The sequence below is a fragment of the Phyllobates terribilis genome, unplaced genomic scaffold (genome assembly GCF_046119375.1).
Source record: "Phyllobates terribilis strain yellow unplaced genomic scaffold, ASM4611937v1 Scaffold_304__1_contigs__length_2301189, whole genome shotgun sequence".
In the NCBI taxonomy this organism is placed as follows: Eukaryota; Metazoa; Chordata; class Amphibia; order Anura; family Dendrobatidae; genus Phyllobates; species Phyllobates terribilis.
In genome coordinates, this window is record NW_027363064.1 from 2016268 (window position 1) to 2037942 (window position 21675).

General features: G+C 48.8%; 5 non-coding genes and 1 pseudogene across 5 annotated transcripts; all 6 read left to right on the forward strand.

Annotated features, from left to right (window-relative positions):
* Nucleotides 1-15288: 15288 nt before the first annotated feature.
* Nucleotides 15289-15380, forward strand: LOC141220929 (U2 spliceosomal RNA; annotated as a pseudogene).
* A 789-nt stretch (nucleotides 15381-16169) lies between these two features.
* On the forward strand, nucleotides 16170-16351 carry LOC141220903 (U2 spliceosomal RNA). Its single transcript, XR_012289031.1, has one exon. It is a non-coding gene; the product is annotated as a U2 spliceosomal RNA (small nuclear RNA).
* Nucleotides 16352-17459: 1108 nt separating this feature from the next.
* Nucleotides 17460-17650, forward strand: LOC141220813 (U2 spliceosomal RNA). Its single transcript, XR_012288943.1, has one exon. It is a non-coding gene; the product is annotated as a U2 spliceosomal RNA (small nuclear RNA).
* Nucleotides 17651-18759: 1109 nt separating this feature from the next.
* Nucleotides 18760-18950, forward strand: LOC141220927 (U2 spliceosomal RNA). Its single transcript, XR_012289048.1, has one exon. It is a non-coding gene; the product is annotated as a U2 spliceosomal RNA (small nuclear RNA).
* A 1109-nt stretch (nucleotides 18951-20059) lies between these two features.
* On the forward strand, nucleotides 20060-20250 carry LOC141220860 (U2 spliceosomal RNA). The gene has a single exon (XR_012288990.1). It is a non-coding gene; the product is annotated as a U2 spliceosomal RNA (small nuclear RNA).
* Nucleotides 20251-21359: 1109 nt separating this feature from the next.
* On the forward strand, nucleotides 21360-21550 carry LOC141220943 (U2 spliceosomal RNA). The gene has a single exon (XR_012289060.1). It is a non-coding gene; the product is annotated as a U2 spliceosomal RNA (small nuclear RNA).
* The last annotated feature ends 125 nt before the right edge of the window (nucleotides 21551-21675 follow it).

Consider the following 21675-nt stretch of genomic DNA (forward strand, 5'->3'; position numbering starts at 1 on the left):
GACGCTGCCAATTTGTCACAAGAGGTGGACGATGGCGAGACACAATTGCCAGGAAGTGAGGAGGAGCATCGTGGTGCGCAAGTGGAAGAGGAGGAGGTGGTGGATGATCTAGTAACTGACCCAACGTGGCAGGAGGACATGCAGAGTGAGGCCAGCAGCACACAGGAGGAGGGAGGCAGAGTACCTCAACAGGCAGGAAGAAGCAGTGTGGTGGCCGCAGACAGAAGGCAGGCAACCGTTCCCCGTAACACCAACACGAGGGACGTTGCCAGTACAAGCGGTAGGTCTTCCAGAGTCTGGGATTTTTTTAAAGACTCTGCTGATAGCCCCAAAAAGGTCATATGTTCCACCTGCCATGCCAGCATCAGCAGGGGTGACAAAACTACCAGCCTGACCACCACCAGCATGATCAGGCACATGGCAGCAAAGCACCCGACTTTGTGGGGCGAAACCCAGGGTCCACGACCAGTGTCAGCGGGTGTCACCACTGCTTCTTCTACTGTTGTGTGTGCAAGGCAATCCCTTGTCCATACTGCATGTAAAGATTCCCCCTCCTCTCAGTCTTCACTTGTTATGGCAGTTTCTCAAGAAACAGCATCCACGTCCACGTCCCACCGCACCGTTCAGTTGTCCATATCCCAGACCTTTGAACGAAAGCGGAAATTCGCAGCTAACGCCCCACAGGCCACAGTCCTAAATTCGCACATTTCACGACTGCTTGCGTTGGAAATGCTGCCTTTTAGGCTGGTGGAGACGGAATACTTCCGCAATCTTATGGCGGTGGCCGTCCCTCGGTACTCGGTCCCCAGCCGACACTATTTTGCCCGGTGTGCCATCCCCGCACTACACAAGCGCGTGTCCCAAAGCATCTGCCGTGCCCTCAACAACGCAGTTACTGGGAGAGTCCACCTGACAACAGACACATGAACAAGTGCTTGTGGCCAGGGACAGTACATCTCTCTGACGGCACACTGGGTAAACATAGTGGAAGCTGGGACCCAGTCGGACCTTGGGACGGAACACATCCTCCCCACACCGAGGATTGCGGGCCCTATGTCAGTCATAGTTGCCCCCATAGTGTATAGCTCCTCCTCCGCCTCCATCTCCTCCTCCATCTCCGCCTCCATCTCCTCCTCCATCTCCATCTCCTCCTCCTGTTCAGCCTCCTCCTCCATCTCTATCTCCTCCTCCTGTTCAGCCTCCTCCTCCATCTCCTCCTCCTCCATCTCCTCCTCCTGTTCAGCCTCCTCCTCCATCTCCTCCTCCTGTTCAGCCTCCTCCTCCATCTCCTCCTCCATCTCCTCCTCCTGTTCAGCCTCCTCCTCCATCTCCATCTCCTCCTCCTGTTCAGCCTCCTCCTCCATCTCCGCCTCCTCCTCCTTCTCCTCCTCCTCCTCCTCCTCCTGTTCAGCCTCCATCTCCTCCTCCTGTTCAGCCTCCATCTCCATCTCCTCCTCCTGTTCAGCCTCCATCTCCATCTCCTCCTCCTGTTCAGCCTCCATCTCCATCTCCATCTCCTCCTCCTGTTCAGTCTCCATCTCCATCTCCTTCTCCTGTTCAGCCTCCATCTCCATCTCCATCTCCTCCTTCTGTTCAGCCTCCATCTCCATCTCAGATATCACCACATCAGTTACAAGCTGGAAGCACTGCAGTACTGCCTCCGCCAAGTGGCAACAGGCTGTGCTGAAACTCATAAGCTCAGGTGATAAACCTCACACTGCTTGTGAGTTGTGGACAGCTGTGAAAGAGCAGGCAGATCTGTGGCTGAGACTGCTGAACCTACATCCCGGCATGGTCGTGTGTGACAATGGCCGTAACCTGGTGGCGGCTCTGAGGTGAGATCACACACGTACCATGCCTGGCTCATGTGCTTAACCTCGTGGTTCAGCAGTTTCTTAAATCATACCCCGAGTTGCCAGATCTGCTCGTGAAAGTACGCCGCCTGTCAGCTCATTTTCGCAAGTCTGCTACAGCTTCCGCCGCCCTTGCTGTGTTGCAGCAGCGTTTGCAGCTTCCAGCACACCGACTGGTGTGTGATGTCCCCACACGTTGGAACTCTACCCTCCACATGTTGCAAAGGATTTGTGAGCAGAAGAGAGCAGTTGTGGTGTACCAGATACAACAAGGCCGTCGATGTTCAGGTCAGACTCCACACATAAGACCTCAGGAGTGGACCTGGATGTCTGACATATGTACCATCCTGACAAACTTTGAGGAGGCCACCAAGATGGTGAGTGGCGATGACGCCATCATTAGTGTCAGCATCCCACTTGTCTGTCTTTTGCAACGCTCTCTGCAGAGAATTAAAGAGGAGGCATTGCAGCCAGAGTATGATGAGATGGATCAAGAAGCCGTAGTGGGCGATTACACACAGCCCAGCCTCATCTCATCCCAACGTGCATTGGGGGACAGAGGGAGAGGAGGAACAGGAGCTGCTATCAAGCGCTGTAGATGGTAGTACCTGTACAAGTGTTATACCGTTGGTTCAGCGTGGGTGGCCTGAGGACAGGGGGGAGGAGGAGAGCATGGTCCGTCGTCATCTTGGTGAGGACAAGGAAATCTTGCCCATTACCAGTCTAGCACGCATGGCTGACTTTATGTTGCGCTGCCTTAACTGTGACCCTCGCGTTGTCAAAATGTTGGGTGACAGTCATTACTGGTTGGTGACACTTGTAGACCCCCGCTACAAGGAGAACTTTCACTGTCTTATTTCTGAGGTGGAGAGGTCTACAAAAATGGGCCTGTACCAGAAGGCCCTTGCTGCAGAACTGTTAAAAAAAAAAAAAAATTCCCATCTGAACACGCTAGCGGCAGAGGTCACAGTTCGTTGACCAACCAAAGCGTACAAGCGAGAGAGAGGCAACTCCAATCTAGTAGAGGCAGGGGAACACTGTCAACGTTCTGGGACAGTTTTCTCAGACCCTGAGGCGTGGGGTACTCTCACAAGGAGTGGAAAGTTTCAAAAGATGGTGAGGGAGTACCTTGCCGACCGTACCAGCGTCCTTCGTGCCTTTTAATTATTGGGTATCCAAGCTGGACACTTGGAATGAACTCGCTCTGTACGCCTTGGAGGTACTGGCCTGCCCTGCCGCTAGCATGTTATTGGAGCTTGTTTTTAGTGCCGCTGGGGGAATTATAACTGAGCACACTCTCCTGTCAACTAACAATGCTGACAAGCTGACCCTTATCAAAATGAACAAGATTGGGCCAGACTTCTCATCACCACCAAATGACAGCAGAGTAACATAAAGTCAAATCCATGGTGTTATTTCGGGAGGTGTATTCCCATGCACCACTTCACACCCACACATGGGTATACGCTTCCTCATTTCGGCTGTTTTATGTTCTCCTTATCCTCAGCCTCCACCACCACTATACCACCAGGGTGACCGTGGTCCGTGTTGCCATTATTGAAAGTTCCTCCGTCCTTATTTTTGTCAGCTTTTGCTTGGAAGGCATAAGCAAAGACTGTGGGAGACCCACTCCCCAATAATGGGAATACTATTTTTAAGATGCTGTACTGTCTGGCTCTTGTAAGGGGCATTAAAAGCATCTTGTTATACCACTCTAACCTCCACGTCTCTTCTGAGGGGCATTAACAGCGTCTTGTTATACCACTCTGACCTCCACGTCTCTTGTAAGGGGCATTAAAACCGTCTTGTTAAGCTACTGGGACCTCCACGAGTCTTTGAACGGGCTCTGCATTTCCTCCTAATTTTTTGAAGCTTTTGCTTGGAAGGCATAAGCAAATACTATGGGAGACCCACTCCCCAATAATGGGACTTATGTTTGTAATATGCTGTGCTGCATGGCTCTTGTAAGGGGCATTGCAAGTTCCTCATAATTTTTGGAAAGCCTTCCATTCACTGCTTAGGCTAACAGTGTACAGGAGACCCAGTTGGTATAAATGGAAAAAACTGTTTAGTTAAGGCCCTCTGACCTCCATGTCATTTCCAAGGGGCATTGGAGTGCCTCAAAATTTTTGGTAGGCATTGCACTCACTGTATGCCCTATAACTGTGTAGCCGAACTGCTCCTTTTTGTTACAGAAACATATCCTACAAGACATATGTGGTTGACTGGCCTGATATTGATGTGAATGGTCCCTGTTCCTCCTGCTCCTTCTCCTTTGCCACTACCTCATCCATCATTTATCACCTGAAGCTTTGTTTTAATGGGAGTCATAGAACTGTGATAGTAGCAGGAAAACATCCAGAAATCCTCGGAGGAGGTAGGATATGCGCCAAAACGATGACCACCTCAGGCCTAGCCGCTACTACATACATGCGCTTGCATTCCAAGAAAACAAAGCAGATGCTAACTTGTATCATCATCATCATGGTCCTCACCTTGGCACTCTCAACTCCCCTGATGGAGAAGCCAGGGCCCACCAGAGGAGTCTGGTTCTCTGGTGGTCTCGTCCAATGCTGCCCTAAAGCAGGCCGGGCTAAGAAAAGTGTGTGGGGGGAAGTTGACAGGAGAAATAGGGGCGGCTGGGGACCGTTTATGCAAGCAAGCAGTATGGTATTGCAGCCTGGGGGTGGGTGGGTGGCAGGTTGCATACTTGCGCTTGCATTGCAAGGAATGGGAGAGGTACAATTGAACACTGCCCTGGGACAAGGACTTGAACGGGTATAGTTGCAAGTCTGCAACGACAGGTGCAGGGTGGGAGGCATCTTCGCATGTACCATGAACAGGGGTTTGGCATGCACACACTACAGCGGAATAGGCTGTCCTTCCCACTAAATGCACTGGGGAGGGCACAGGTAATGTTTTGGTATACGCGCTTAATCTTATGTATAAGGCACAGAGGGAAAAATAGGGGCGGCTGGGGACTGAGTTTGAATACCTCGCTGCCGAAGCAGCCATGAGGTAGTGGCCAGCTTCGGCCTCCTCCAAACTAAAAGGCCCCATTTCAAGTGCAAGCTAGCAGTATGGCATTGCAGCCTGGGGGTGGGTGGGTGGCAGGCTGCACACTTATGCTTGCATTCCAAGAAAACAAAGCAGATGCTAACTTTCATCATCATCCTGCTCCTCACCTTGGCACTCTCAACTCCCCTGATGGAGAAGCCAGGGCCTACCAGAGGAGTCTGGTTCTCTGGTGGTCTAGTCCAATGCTGCCCTAAAGCAGGCTGGGCTAAGAAAAGTGTGTGGGGGGAAGTTGACAGGAGAAATAGGGGCGGCTGGGGAACGTTTATGGACACCCGGCTGCCCCCAGGCGGCTGGGGACCGTGTGTGGACACCCGGCCGCGGGGCGGCTGGGGACCCAGTGTGGATGCCCGGCTACCTGGCGGCTGGGGACTGAGTATGGATTCCAGGCCGCCAACGCAGCCATGACGTGGTGGCCAGATTTCGCCTCCATATGCCTAAAAGGCCCAATTTCAAGTGAAATCAAGCAAGCAGTATGGTATTGCAGCCTGGGGGTGGGTGGGTGGCAGGCTGCATACTTGCGCTTGCATTGCAAGGAATGGGGGAGGTACAATTGAACAATACCCTGGGACAAGAACTTGCACGGGGATAGTTGCTAGTCTGCATCTTCTGACGCGGCAAGGATCATTTCTGATGGGCACACTTTTAGGCAGTGACCTGGGTGTCAGAGATGCTTCCAGGGGTATTCCCCATGCTGTTCCCATGTCTTTTCAGCACTGTATGCATGTGTCACACAGCACATGGTCAGATAAGGTTGTAAAATGTTAAAATGACATTTCCCGGTGAATGCATTTGTCACGGTTGAAAGCAATACAAAAGTGCAAAAACGTCTAAAAAATGCTACTTGTTAACATAGCCCAAGGTGTGGAGGAGTATTTTTTGGGGGGGGTTATTTATTTTACCTTATACACAAGTCTTTACCCTGGAAAGGAAGTTCCTTAACATATTTCACAGTAAAGCAGTTTCAGTTTCATTTTTGAATGTTTTAAAAGACTGCCGTCAGTGCCGCGCCAAAAATGCTCAGGTCTCCCATAGACTAACATTGGGCTCGTTGCTCGGGTCGAGCACCCGAGTATCACGGCGAGCTCGGCCCGAGATTTGAGCACCCGAGCATTTTAGTGCTCGATCAACACTAGCGTGCACGGCTGCTGGTCCTCAAACCGGGTGGACCAATCGAAGCCTGGCGCGCCGTACACCCACTCAGGTGCTGGAGGTGGAGGCTCCGCGAGGGAACCCAGCAGAAGGTTCCTGACTTCAGTGCCCGGGAGTGGAGGTTCCGGGAGGGCAACAAGTGGAAGGTCCTCAGTCAGTGCCCGGGGGTGGAGGTTCCGGGCTGAGCAGCTGCTCCAGGGAGGGCATGGCGGGGTACGGAGAGTGTTGGTGTAGGAAGCCCAGGAGCAGGTCGGCGCTTGCAGCGCCCGGGACAGGGGATTTCTTCCCACCTGCTCCTGTGCTGCACACGGCCTCCTGGTATTCAGCGGGTTCCGCTGGGTTGCCGCTGCTGGCATCCTGTGCTGCTCTACACCGTGCTGCAAACTTCTCCAACAGCTCGCTCCTCCACTTGGTAACTGCTGCTTGCTGGGCCCGGTCCACTTGTTGGCTCAGCTCCAGAATCTCACTCTGGAGGAACTCCGCGTCCTCCGGGGATAACTTACTGGCTTCTCCCTCCAGGGTGAGGGGGGTCGCTTGCCACGGCAGCAGGCCAGAGGCGGAGGCTTGATCCTGACTTCCGTCCATGTTGTCTGCCGGGTGCGGTCTGTCTAGACTGGTTAAGACCACACCCTGTCTCCATTCCTTCTTTCCTCCTCCTCCTCCTCTTTCGGGGGCGGTCCCATGGCAATCTGCTGTCGGTCACTCCTTGTGACGGCCTCCCTGCCTTGACGGACACATCTATGCGGACAGTCACAGTTGCAAGGGGCAGGGTATGCTTTTGGCGCCATTCTGGGACCTGGCCCACGATGGGAGGTTCCATACTGTTGTCTTTGATCACGCACATAATGGCGCCCGTTCTTCTGGGGCGGGCACCACATTCAGTATCATTACACAGTTCTTTAGGCACACTTCACCCACCGATAACGGGTTGGTCACTTATCTTGTTCATGACTCCAGAGCTAACGCGCCCCCTGGCAGCTGGGCCTATGGATGCCGGTATAGGGGATATCACCGTGGCTGGCCCGGTCCGTGACCCAGGGCGGTCAGTAAAAAGGGGAAGATATTGGAGGATCTGGGGAAAGTGTTTGTGACGCCACCTGTGGAATGCAGCCAAAGGGAGCTGCCGCTGTGGAGCAGTCCTCTGGAGCTGATGTTACGGCAGCAGGGATGGTGTGGCTCTCCACAGGTAGAGCTTGCTCCTGGGCAGTGTAAGGCGGTGAAAGTTGCACTGGGCGTTGTAGTGCAGGGAGGGAAAGATGGCGCAGATAAAGAATGGACGGAGGCAGTGTGATGCAGTCATCCGAGTCTTTTCTCACAGTTCTTATGACAGTTCCATTGGTGCACTGTACAGTTGTCAGCCTCCCCACGTCGCGCTGCGTTCACCAGGCAGGGGTTCAGCACTTCCTCAGGTAGATTAGGAGCACCTGACAGAACTCCACTTTCTGTGTTCCTAGCTAGACAGTCTTCACACTGGGTCTGTCTCCCTCCTGCCCTGTGCTTCCCACTCTCAATCCCATTTGGGTGCTCTGAAGCCCCTCCTGTACGTTGGAGTTCCCGGACCTGCTTGTCCCTCACGGGGATTAGAATGAGGCTTCAGCAACTGACTATATAAGCCAGAAGCCTCCCAGCTAAGACCTGGAGTTACACGGCTGGACCAGGGGTCCGTCCCCTTCCTGCAGCTTACGATCCCTGTCTTCTGACAGATGCGGGGCATACGGGTGCCGTCCTGCACTCGCCGTACCCCCTAGGATCCCTTCCTTAGATCGGAGCCTACTCCTCTGCTCCCCTCCTGGGCCTCTAGCACTGGGCCCTGCTTGTGGAGCAGAGCTCCTAAAGAGACTCTGATCCCTGACTGTTCTCCACTGACTCCTCTACCGAACTCTCCTGCCACCCTAAAATGGCTCCCCTTTATATACCTACTACTATAGTGCTCCCTTAAACTACTTCCTCCACCCACACCCATTACTGGTTCCCCCTACCTCTGGGTTCCCCCTACTCCAGCCTGGGACAGGGCTCAGCAGTTGCGCTCATGCATGTTGCCCCTCCAGCCGGCCTGGAGCAGTGTAGTGTTGAATGCGGGTGTTGGGGTTCTGGGCAGCACTCCCTCCTTGTTATGTTCTGCTACCAGAGCTAAGGAAAGAGAGGAGATCTGTCCCTACGATAGAACTCAGCTGAATCCCTACGATGTAACAGGGAACCTGATCCTGCGATCAGACCTGCTAAAGTCCTAAGCTAGTCTGTACGGAGACCTATAGATGTGGGGAAGGAATCCCTACAAGTACTAAGGACTGGGAGGAAAATGGGACACCTCCTAACAGAAATAGTAGCAGACAGACGAACAAACAAAATATATAGAACATAGAGGTCCGTAGACCAAGCAAACTAACAGAGTTAGATACAGAGCACAGGCTAGCTAGAAAGTAGTTATACAATGAAGTCCAGCAAAGCCAGAAGGGCGGAGCAGGATAATATAGGCCAACAAGGTCATGTGACCAGCAAAGGAAAAAACCTAAGAGCAAGGTTCTAACAGTACCCCCCCTTCTAAGAGGATCCTCCGGATCCCCTAGGACCAGGCTTATCAGGAAATCTCCTGTGAAACGCTCTGATAAGTCTGGACGCGGAAACATCATCTGACCTCACCCAAGAGTTATCCTCGGGTCCGAAACCTTTCCAGGCCACAAGATACTGCAAGCTACCTCTATACCGTCTAGAGTTAAGGATGCGAGAAATTTCATATTCCCCGTCCACCACCACCGGAGGAACAGAGTCAGAGGCGTCACCATCCAACACAACAGCTTTTTTTAACAGAGAGACATGAAATACCGGATTAATTCTCCAGGAGGTAGGAACCTCCAACCTAACAGCAGATTGGTTGACAACCTGGAGCACCTTTAAAGGGCCCTACAAACTTGGGACCCAATTTCTTAGAAGGAATCCTCAACCGCAGATTCCTAGAGGACAACCAGACCATGTCACCAACAGCGAACAAAACCTCCTGTCGTTTCCTATCAAAGTAGTCTTTAGATTTTCTGTTGGCCTCCTGAAGATTACCACGCACATCCGTCCAAACTCTCTCCAAATCACCGGAAAAATTCTCCTCCTCAGGCATGGCAGATCCCAACTTGGAGAACGACCCAAACGACGGATGTCTCCCAGAACAACAAAAAAAAGGCGAACAACCAGCAGAAGAAGATGTATGATTGTTCAGAGCAAATTCAGCAAGTGGCAGAAACTCAGACCACCCCTCTTGATTGTCTGCCACAAAACAACGCAAGAACTGCTCAACATCCTGGTTTTTCCTTTCTGTCTGGCCATTAGATTCAGGATGATATCCGGACGAGAACGACAAATGAACTCCCAACCTGTCACAAAAGGCACGCCAAAAACGAGCCACGAACTGAGGACCCCTATCAGAAACAATGTCAGTAGGAACGCCATGAAGTCTGACAATTTCCTTGACAAAGGCCTTAGCGAGAGTTTTAGCGCAGGGCAGTTTGACGAAGGGAACCAAGTGACACATCTTGCTAAAACGGTCCACGACCACCCAGATGACAGTAAAACCCTCAGAGGGGGGAAGGTCAGTTATAAAGTCCATAGCCAAATGTGTCCAAGGAGCACTGGGAACCTCCAAAGGACAAAGCAACCCCGCAGCAGGAGTATGTGAGGACTTAGATCTAGCACATATAGTACATTGACGCACCCACTTAATGACTTCCTTCTGCCATCCAGGCCACCAAAAACTGCGACCCACCAGTCTCTTGGTCTCAGAGATTCCGGGATGACCTGCCAACCGAGATTCGTGACACTCAACAAACAAATCTCTCCTAAAGGTCCCAGGCACAAACAACCTCCCATGAGGAGTGTTAGATGGGGCATTCTCCTGTGCTTTAAGAATCTCATCTTCCAAAACGGAGTCCAAAGCAGCTATCACAACACCTTTTTGTAAAATGTTCTCCTCTTTCTCAGCACCGACTATGGGAGAAAAACTGCGAGACAAGGCATCCGCCTTAACATTTAGTACCAGGGATGTAAGTAACGGAGAAATTAAACCGCGAGAAAAACAGTGCCCACCTAGCCTGACGGGCATTCAGGCGCTTGGCAGCATCAAGATATATCAGATTTTTATGATCCGTAAGAACCTGAACGGGAAATTCCGCACCTTCCAAGAAGTGGCGCCAGTGTTCAAATGCGAGTTTAATAGCCAATAATTCCCGATTACCAATATCGTAATTCAGTTCAGTCTCCGAAAATTTTTTTGAAAAAAAGGCACAGGGATGTAATCCATCCCCGTTATCCTGAGACAATACTGCGCCAACCCCCACAGAGGAAGCATCAACCTCAACCAAAAACTGCTTAGTCACATCAGGCTGCATAAGGATGGGAGCAGAGGTGAACCTCTCCTTGAGATACACAAAAGCTTCAATGGCCTCAGAAGACCACTGAACCGCATCAGCACCTTTCCTGGTGAGATCAGTCAGAGGTTTGACAATACTAGAAAATTTTTTTTTATGAATTTTCTGTAATAATTGGCGAAACCCAAAAACCTCTGTATCGATTTCAAACCAATAGGCCTAGGCCATTCCTGTACAGCTTGAACTTTAACCGGGTCCATCTCAAAACCTTCGCTGGAGATAATGTAACCCAAAAAACTGATTCTCTGTACAGCGAACTCGCATTTCTCCAGCTTAGCAAAAAGCGAATTGTCCATTAATAACTGTAATACCTCACGTACGCTCCGCCAATGAGACTCCAGATCCGGCGAATAAATCAAAATGTCATCCAAATACACAACCACATTTTTGCCGATCAAAGGTCTAAGGATGTCATTAATAAGATTCTGAAAAAATGCAGGAGCATTAGTAAGACCAAAAGGCATAACCAGGTTCTCAAAATGACCCACAGGAGTGTTAAAAGCAGTCTTCCATTCATCACCCTCCTTCATGCGCAACAGATTGTATGCCCCCTTAAGGTCAATTTTAGAGAACCACTTTGCCCCCATTAACTGGTTAAACAGATCAGGAATCAATGGCAGTGGGTAAGGATTGCGTACAGTAATTTTGTTAATCTCACGAAAATCCAGACAAGGACGTAAACCGCCGTCCTTTTTTTTTTACAAAAAAAAATCCAACCGCCACAGGAGACTTAGAGGGCCTAATGTGACCGGCGGCCAAACTTGTCTGTATGTATTCCTCCAAAGCCTTCCTCTCAGGAATAGTAAGGTTAAATAAACGACTTTTAGGAAGAGTCGCTCCAGGGACAAATTCAATAGAACAATCATAGTCTCTATGGGGAGGCAAAACCTGCGATTCCTTCTCAGAAAAAACTCTCCAAAAATCCTGAATAGGAACAGGCAATTCTCCCCTATCCAAAGCTGCAATACGCCCGTTACAACACTTGTCATAACATTTATGGCTCCAGGATTTAATTTCACTGGTAGACCAATCCAGTACAGGATTGTGAAATTTTAACAAGGGCAATCCCAATATTACTGGAGAAGGCAAGTTATTCAAAACTACCAAATCCAATTTCTCATGGTGAACACCATTAATAGTGAGAGGAAATTCACAGACCTTGAGAGTAATATTCTTCAAAGGGGAACCATCCACAGAAACCACAGCAATGGGGGATGATAAAGGTTCGGGTTTTAAATGGAGTCTTTCCAAGAATCCCCCATCAATTACATTCAGAGTAGACCCACAATCAACAAACACCCAAAATTCCATTAATTTTTCCTGAGCAATCGTGGAAGCAGCTAAAAATACACCCTTGGAATTTAAACAGGCAATACGGGCATGACTGACCATTTTTTTTTCTTTCTTCATACGAAGCTCACAGCCTTTAATCAAATGACCAGATTTTCCGCAATAGAAACACAAGCCTTCAGAAAATCGACGGTCTTTTTCTTGAGAGCGAGGTGCCACCGATCCAATCTCCATCGGTTCACCACTGTTAGTACACACATTCTCATAACCAGAAACTGACATAGCAGAGGATTTGCTCTCATTAACCCTTGCACGCAGTCTCCTATCCACCCGTATAGCTAATTGCATAGCCTGTTGCAAATCTTCAGGTGTAGGATAAGCAATTAGCAGGTCTTTAACCCTTTCATTGAGCCCAGCAAGAAATAGACTTTTCAGAGCAGAATCGTTCCACCCTGTTTGAGTAGACCATCGACGGAAATGAGTACAATATTTTTCCACATTACCTGATCCCTGTTTCAAACGTCTCAACTCAGTCTCAGCTGATGCGACACGGTCAGGATCATCATATAATAGTCCCAAAGCAGAAAAAAAACTATCCACTGATCTGAAGCATGTATCACTAGGTTGCAAAGAAAAGGCCCACTCCTGAGGCTCTTTGCGCAAAAGTGACATTATGAACCCTATGCGCTGGGATTCATCCCCAGAGGACTTGGGTCTCAAACGAAAATACAATAAGCAAGCATTTTTAAATGAAAAAAATTCTCGGTGTTCACCAAAAAATAAATCCAGCAAACATACCTTAGGCTCCAAGAAATGTGCTCCAGGACAGTTACTCACGTGCTGACGGAGCTCGGCCACCTCCAGAGAGAGTCCCTGCAGGTGTTTAGCCAAATCCTGAACCGACACCATGATGGAACAGAAAAATCTTTCCTTAGAGAATTTGCAGGCTGGACTTACTGTTATGTTCTGCTACCAGAGCTAAGGAAAGAGAGGAGATCTGTCCCTACGATAGAACTCAGCTGAATCCCTACGATGTAACAGGGAACCTGATCCTGCGATCAGACCTGCTAAAGTCCTAAGCTAGTCTGTACGGAGACCTATAGATGTGGGGAAGGAATCCCTACAAGTACTAAGGACTGGGAGGAAAATGGGACACCTCCTAACAGAAATAGTAGCAGACAGACGAACAAACAAAATATATAGAACATAGAGGTCCGTAGACCAAGCAAACTAACAGAGTTAGATACAGAGCACAGGCTAGCTAGAAAGTAGTTATACAATGAAGTCCAGCAAAGCCAGAAGGGCGGAGCAGGATAATATAGGCCAACAAGGTCATGTGACCAGCAAAGGAAAAAACCTAAGAGCAAGGTTCTAACACTCCTCACCTGAGAGAAGGAGACTCCACACCTCTGGGTGAGGTGCACTATCTCTGTGGTGACTGAACCATCAGGGGCACCACAATTACAAGTCCCATTGTTTTCTGTTTGATTAAAGTGGGCTAATATCTGGCTAATCTAGTTGCCCTAACAAATGTTCAGTTCAAATACCCGCTCCTTGTTCTCTAGGCACAAATTGCTTAGAGGCAGGCGATTACCCTCCTCCCCACAGAACACATGAGAACTCATCTGTATGTTGGGAGAGATGGCTGCTAGCCAAATAGTGTATGGCCAGGCCACAGCTATGCCACAAGGTCTTGGCTGACTCCTTTTCAGTATAGAGGGGCGGTGTTCGACTCGAACTGTTCGCCAATCTCAACTTCGAGCTGTTTTGGGCGGTGTTCGAGCCGTTCGGCGAACACGAACAATTTGAGAAAAATTCGGCTGTTCGAGGTTATGTTCGATAACTGTTCGTGCACCAAAATCATAACTGGATTTTTTCTCAGTAATGCTGAAAATTAATGTTAATACGCAGTTTGAGTGTACAGTGGGGTGGGGGGAGGGGCAGGGGATGGATCTCTGCATAAATAATGAAGATCTCCATTTTTTTTTCTCTTTCCCGCATTTACAGTAGGGAGGTGCAATCTGTCAGCCTATCAGCAGCGCACACACGGAGCGAACTGCTTTTTTTCACACAAGCAAGGGCATGTGTCATTGGCAGTGTATGTCACATGTCCTTGCCCTATAAGACCCAGCCATTTTCCCCGTCACCACCATTTTCTCACTGCTGCAGCTGCGTGTTAGACGGCACTGCTGTTGCTGTGTGCGCTATACTTTGTGTTAATTTCAAGCCAATTTTCGCACAAATCTACAGATAGCTTGGGAGTAGGGAATAGTTGTGATTGCAGTCCTTTTGAGGACTAGGTTACATCAGTTCCTATCACTTTTTGCCAGGCAGGTCTGTACTAGTGCTGTGCAAGATTTTTTCACAGCATTTGGCTAAATCTAGCAAAGCAAATCCTTTTTGGCCTCTTGCAGTGTGTGTTAGTCAGTGGAGTAGCCTATCTGTGTTGCAAGCTACACCACCTGTGTATAGAATGCAAATTTTTTTACTGCACTTAGTGAAGGAAAACCTTTTGGGCATAGCATCATTCTATTAGTCCATCTATACTTACCTACACCAGGTTGGAAATTCAAAATAATTTTTATCTGCATCTAGCTCTGAAAAAAATGTTTGGCTTCGGCTTGTAGCAGTGTGTGGGACTTGTTCTATTAGTCCATCTATACTAACCTCCACCAGGTTGCAAATTCAAAATAATTTTTTTCTGCATCTAACCCAGTCAATACTTTTGGGCTAATACCACAGTTTGGCCACTCAGCTCTGCTCGGTTCCCATTCATTGTTTTTTGTGCAAACAACTCCAGAGTTGTCAATTAGTTCAGAGGTCCCCAACCGCCGGTCTGTGGACCAGGACCGGGCCGTTGGGGTTTTTCAGCCGGTCCGCGGGGAGAGGGGGCCCCTCCAGCCTCCAGCAGGGCCGCCATCAGGGCATGACTGCCCTGAATCCAGTATGGGGCCCGGCCGGTAGGAGCCCCCTCGGAGCCCCCCTCTTGTGCTTCTCTCTTGCTTATGGCGGTCTCTGTGAGCTTCTCAGCGACATTCAGCCAGCCAGGTATCCTGCCTGCAGTAGATGGAATGTGGCAATGGAACGCTGGCTGCGCGTGTCATAATAGGCTCTGAGCCTTTATATACCTGCGCACAGCAGCAGCCACCTTCAGTCTGCTGCTGGACAGCCAGCAGCAGCAGGAGAGGTAAGTAATCAGCAGCCCTCCTGCTAAGGGTAGACAGCAGCTCGTTCCACCCCACCCCCCGCCTTAATTGGTTCTCCTCCCTTCCAACGGTGTTGAGGCGGGTGGGAACAGCAGGGGGTGAGGGTGCTGTGTTTAAAGAGGTGGAGTTATGCAGATCTAAAACGCGTGGATTGCAGCAGCAGCAAGCCGAAAAGTGCAGGCATGTAAGGGATCTAGAGGTTGACAACATGTCTTCTTAACGGGAGTCCAGGAGCTCATCTCCACAAATGGACTCTTCAGGATCCTTGGGTGGCTCCGTAGTTCGAAACCAATTCTGGTTATCGCTTCTCGGCCTTTTGGCTAAGATCAAGTGTAGTATCTTTCGAAAAGGCGGTTTTGGATGTTGGCCGCCCTAGTAGATTGATACATTATGCACACTGGGGTTTAGGCGCTTGTTAGTACGCCAGGTGGCTAATATAGTCATCTGGTGGAAAGCATGGCCCCCCAAGATCGACGCCATTGGGCCAGGGAAGATCGAAAGCCCGAAGTGTGAAGTGCCCCAGGAGTGGTGACCCTGGGGTGCCTTAACTCACTGGGATTGGGAACCCCACTTGAGTTTATGGCACATTTGCACAAGCACTTCAAATTTTCTTTCTTCGCACACACCCTTATTCCGGGCCTTCTGGCCTTAGGATGGGGAATTTTTCAATTCCCGGTCGAAGGTCCGGGCAGTATTATACTGTGAAACCTTCACTATTTATTTAATTTCTTTGTCACTGTGTGTCCACTTATTCACGTGTGTCACGTCCTACTAGGATTTTGTCGGGATGCGGTTCCCTTACGGGTTCCTCTCTTGGCAGGTCTAGGGGGGGAGTGTGTGGCCATCAGGTTCCGCTCCCCCCTGAACCCCCCTGGCTCTCCTCTTTCGGGAGGAGAGCGTTGTTGGCTCCCCTCTTCCGGGCGGGGAGCACAGTCTTTGGCTCCCAGTGCCTTGCTCGGGTGAGAACTCGGGCAGGTGCTGGGGGTAAGATTGGGTCGCCTCTGGCTTCGGCTGGAGGTGGCTTTTTGTCCCTGTTCCTCGCTGTGGCCTTTTGGCTCGGAGGGACGGGGAATGGTTTGGGGGACCCTTCTCCTTTTGGAGAGGGTTTCAAGAAGACCAGCATCCTAGTGCACTTTTTTTGTGGCACTTGTCACTTTTTTAAGCGCACTCGGGTTTTGTACACGAATTCGGGCTTTCGATAGAAAAAAAATCTGTTCTTATCAGTTTAATATCTGATACGTCCCCTATCTGGGGACCATATATTAAATGGATTTTTAGAACAGGGAGATGGAAAAAGAGCTTGCTCTGTCCACTCCACGCATTGACCTGGTATTGCAGTATCTCCAGGACCGGTGCACCCCTTCTTTAATGCAGTTTCTAAAATCAGAAAGTATTGAATTCAATGTTTTTTGTTCATTTTGCTTGTTTGTCGGATTTTGGGATGGACTCTTTGGCTTTGCTTTTCTTCTCCTCATTGGATTTTTCATGTTCAAAGTTGCAGAAGCCAGATGACAAGCTCATTTTGGTTCAACTTCAGCAACTGTGCATTGCATTGCCATGTAATGTAACGCAATGCTATCTTTCTAGCTCTCCCTCTTTACTTCCTTTTGGATAAACAGACATATTAGGCAAGCATTTTGGAGCTTTCACCTAAATAACTACAGGTGGTGAGATAAGCTGCACAATATAATTGACCTTTCAGTATATTGTTGCACACACACCATCTATTTAGCAAATGCCCTTGTTATCAACAGCAGCCTTTTAAACTCACCTGAGCTAACAGGTATGTGCGCTGGTTACTCTGCTGCGCTTAAAATTTCTTTTTTGGTTTGCTACAATGCCTTTTCTGAAACGTTGTCTCCCTCTGCTGGAACACTGACTTCTTTCAATTAATGCCTGCAGACTATAAAAGAGAACCCAACCCAAAAAGTTTGGTTGATTAGTCTGTGGCATTCTGTTAAACTGTTGCTTATGGCGGTCTCTGTGAGCTTCTCAGCGACATTCAGCCAGCCAGGTATCCTGCCTGCAGTAGATGGAATGTGGCAATGGAACGCTGGCTGTGCGTGTCATAATAGGCTCTGAGCCTTTATATACCTGCGCACAGCAGCAGCCACCTTCAGTCTGCTGCTGGACAGCCAGCAGCAGCAGGAGAGGTAAGTAATCAGCAGCCCTCCTGCTAAGGGTAGACAGCTGCTCGTTCCACCCCACCCCCCGCCTTAATTGGTTCTCCTCCCTTCCAACGGTGTTGAGGCGGGTGGGAACAGCAGGGGGTGAGGGTGCTGTGTTTAAAGAGGTGGAGTTATGCAGATCTAAAACGCGTGGATTGCAGCAGCAGCAAGCCGAAAGTGCAGGCATGTAAGGGATCTAGAGGTTGACAACATGTCTTCTTAACGGGAGTCCAGGAGCTCATCTCCACAAATGGACTCTTCAGGATCCTTGGGTGGCTCCGTAGTTCGAAACCAATTCTGGTTATCGCTTCTCGGCCTTTTGGCTAAGATCAAGTGTAGTATCTGTTCTTATCAGTTTAATATCTGATACGTCCCCTATCTGGGGACCATATATTAAATGGATTTTTAGAACAGGGAGATGGAAAAAGAGCTTGCTCTGTCCACTCCACGCATTGACCTGGTATTGCAGTATCTCCAGGACCGGTGCACCCCTTCTTTAATGCAGTTTCTAAAATCAGAAAGTATTGAATTCAATGTTTTTTGTTCATTTTGCTTGTTTGTCGGATTTTGGGATGGACTCTTTGGCTTTGCTTTTCTTCTCCTCATTGGATTTTTCATGTTCAAAGTTGCAGAAGCCAGATGACAAGCTCATTTTGGTTCAACTTCAGCAACTGTGCATTGCATTGCCATGTAATGTAACGCAATGCTATCTTTCTAGCTCTCCCTCTTTACTTCCTTTTCGATAAACAGACATATTAGGCAAGCATTTTGGAGCTTTCACCTAAATAACTACAGGTGGTGAGATAAGCTGCACAATATAATTGACCTTTCAGTATATTGTTGCACACACACCATCTATTTAGCAAATGCCCTTGTTATCAACAGCAGCCTTTTAAACTCACCTGAGCTAACAGGTATGTGCGCTGGTTACTCTGCTGCGCTTAAAATTTCTTTTTTGGTTTGCTACAATGCCTTTTCTGAAACGTTGTCTCCCTCTGCTGGAACACTGACTTCTTTCAATTAATGCCTGCAGACTATAAAAGAGAACCCAACCCAAAAAGTTTGGTTGATTAGTCTGTGGCATTCTGTTAAACTGTTGCTTATGGCGGTCTCTGTGAGCTTCTCAGCGACATTCAGCCAGCCAGGTATCCTGCCTGCAGTAGATGGAATGTGGCAATGGAACGCTGGCTGCGCGTGTCATAATAGGCTCTGAGCCTTTATATACCTGCGCACAGCAGCAGCCACCTTCAGTCTGCTGCTGGACAGCCAGCAGCAGCAGGAGAGGTAAGTAATCAGCAGCCCTCCTGCTAAGGGTAGACAGCTGCTCGTTCCACCCCACCCCCCGCCTTAATTGGTTCTCCTCCCTTCCAACGGTGTTGAGGTGGGTGGGAACAGCAGGGGGTGAGGGTGCTGTGTTTAAAGAGGTGGAGTTATGCAGATCTAAAACGCGTGGATTGCAGCAGCAGCAAGCCGAAAAGTGCAGGCATGTAAGGGATCTAGAGGTTGACAACATGTCTTCTTAACGGGAGTCCAGGAGCTCATCTCCACAAATGGACTCTTCAGGATCCTTGGGTGGCTCCGTAGTTCGAAACCAATTCTGGTTATCGCTTCTCGGCCTTTTGGCTAAGATCAAGTGTAGTATCTGTTCTTATCAGTTTAATATCTGATACGTCCCCTATCTGGGGACCATATATTAAATGGATTTTTAGAACAGGGAGATGGAAAAAGAGCTTGCTCTGTCCACTCCACGCATTGACCTGGTATTGCAGTATCTCCAGGACCGGTGCACCCCTTCTTTAATGCAGTTTCTAAAATCAGAAAGTATTGAATTCAATGTTTTTTGTTCATTTTGCTTGTTTGTCGGATTTTGGGATGGACTCTTTGGCTTTGCTTTTCTTCTCCTCATTGGATTTTTCATGTTCAAAGTTGCAGAAGCCAGATGACAAGCTCATTTTGGTTCAACTTCAGCAACTGTGCATTGCATTGCCATGTAATGTAACGCAATGCTATCTTTCTAGCTCTCCCTCTTTACTTCCTTTGGGATAAACAGACATATTAGGCAAGCATTTTGGAGCTTTCACCTAAATAACTACAGGTGGTGAGATAAGCTGCACAATATAATTGACCTTTCAGTATATTGTTGCACACACACCATCTATTTAGCAAATGCCCTTGTTATCAACAGCAGCCTTTTAAACTCAACTGAGCTAACAGGTATGTGCGCTGGTTACTCTGCTGCGCTTAAAATTTCTTTTTTGGTTTGCTACAATGCCTTTTCTGAAACGTTGTCTCCCTCTGCTGGAACACTGACTTCTTTCAATTAATGCCTGCAGACTATAAAAGAGAACCCAACCCAAAAAGTTTGGTTGATTAGTCTGTGGCATTCTGTTAAACTGTTGCTTATGGCGGTCTCTGTGAGCTTCTCAGCGACATTCAGCCAGCCAGGTATCCTGCCTGCAGTAGATGGAATGTGGCAATGGAACGCTGGCTGCGCGTGTCATAATAGGCTCTGAGCCTTTATATACCTGCGCACAGCAGCAGCCACCTTCAGTCTGCTGCTGGACAGCCAGCAGCAGCAGGAGAGGTAAGTAATCAGCAGCCCTCCTGCTAAGGGTAGACAGCTGCTCGTTCCACCCCACCCCCCGCCTTAATTGGTTCTCCTCCCTTCCAACGGTGTTGAGGCGGGTGGGAACAGCAGGGGGTGAGGGTGCTGTGTTTAAAGAGGTGGAGTTATGCAGATCTAAAACGCGTGGATTGCAGCAGCAGCAAGCCGAAAAGTGCAGGCATGTAAGGGATCTAGAGGTTGACAACATGTCTTCTTAACGGGAGTCCAGGAGCTCATCTTCACAAATGGACTCTTCAGGATCCTTGGGTGGCTCCGTAGTTCGAAACCAATTCTGGTTATCACTTCTCGGCCTTTTGGCTAAGATCAAGTGTAGTATCTGTTCTTATCAGTTTAATATCTGATACGTCCCCTATCTGGGGACCATATATTAAATGGATTTTTAGAACAGGGAGATGGAAAAAGAGCTTGCTCTGTCCACTCCACGCATTGACCTGGTATTGCAGTATCTCCAGGACCGGTGCACCCCTTCTTTAATGCAGTTTCTAAAATCAGAAAGTATTGAATTCAATGTTTTTTGTTCATTTTGCTTGTTTGTCGGATTTTGGGATGGACTCTTTGGCTTTGCTTTTCTTCTCCTCATTGGATTTTTCATGTTCAAAGTTGCAGAAGCCAGATGACAAGCTCATTTTGGTTCAACTTCAGCAACTGTGCATTGCATTGCCATGTAATGTAACGCAATGCTATCTTTCTAGCTCTCCCTCTTTACTTCCTTTTGGATAAACAGACATATTAGGCAAGCATTTTGGAGCTTTCACCTAAATAACTACAGGTGGTGAGATAAGCTGCACAATATAATTGACCTTTCAGTATATTGTTGCACACACACCATCTATTTAGCAAATGCCCTTGTTATCAACAGCAGCCTTTTAAACTCACCTGAGCTAACAGGTATGTGCGCTGGTTACTCTGCTGCGCTTAAAATTTCTTTTTTGGTTTGCTACAATGCCTTTTCTGAAACGTTGTCTCCCTCTGCTGGAACACTGACTTCTTTCAATTAATGCCTGCAGACTATAAAAGAGAACCCAACCCAAAAAGTTTGGTTGATTAGTCTGTGGCATTCTGTTAAACTGTTGCTTATGGCGGTCTCTGTGAGCTTCTCAGCGACATTCAGCCAGCCAGGTATCCTGCCTGCAGTAGATGGAATGTGGCAATGGAACGCTGGCTGCGCGTGTCATAATAGGCTCTGAGCCTTTATATACCTGCGCACAGCAGCAGCCACCTTCAGTCTGCTGCTGGACAGCCAGCAGCAGCAGGAGAGGTAAGTAATCAGCAGCCCTCCTGCTAAGGGTAGACAGCTGCTCGTTCCACCCCACCCCCCGCCTTAATTGGTTCTCCTCCCTTCCAACGGTGTTGAGGCGGGTGGGAACAGCAGGGGGTGAGGGTGCTGTGTTTAAAGAGGTGGAGTTATGCAGATCTAAAACGCGTGGATTGCAGCAGCAGCAAGCCGAAAAGTGCAGGCATGTAAGGGATCTAGAGGTTGACAACATGTCTTCTTAACGGGAGTCCAGGAGCTCATCTCCACAAATGGACTCTTCAGGATCCTTGGGTGGCTCCGTAGTTCGAAACCAATTCTGGTTATCGCTTCTCGGCCTTTTGGCTAAGATCAAGTGTAGTATCTGTTCTTATCAGTTTAATATCTGATACGTCCCCTATCTGGGGACCATATATTAAATGGATTTTTAGAACAGGGAGATGGAAAAAGAGCTTGCTCTGTCCACTCCACGCATTGACCTGGTATTGCAGTATCTCCAGGACCGGTGCACCCCTTCTTTAATGCAGTTTCTAAAATCAGAAAGTATTGAATTCAATGTTTTTTGTTCATTTTGCTTGTTTGTCGGATTTTGGGATGGACTCTTTGGCTTTGCTTTTCTTCTCCTCATTGGATTTTTCATG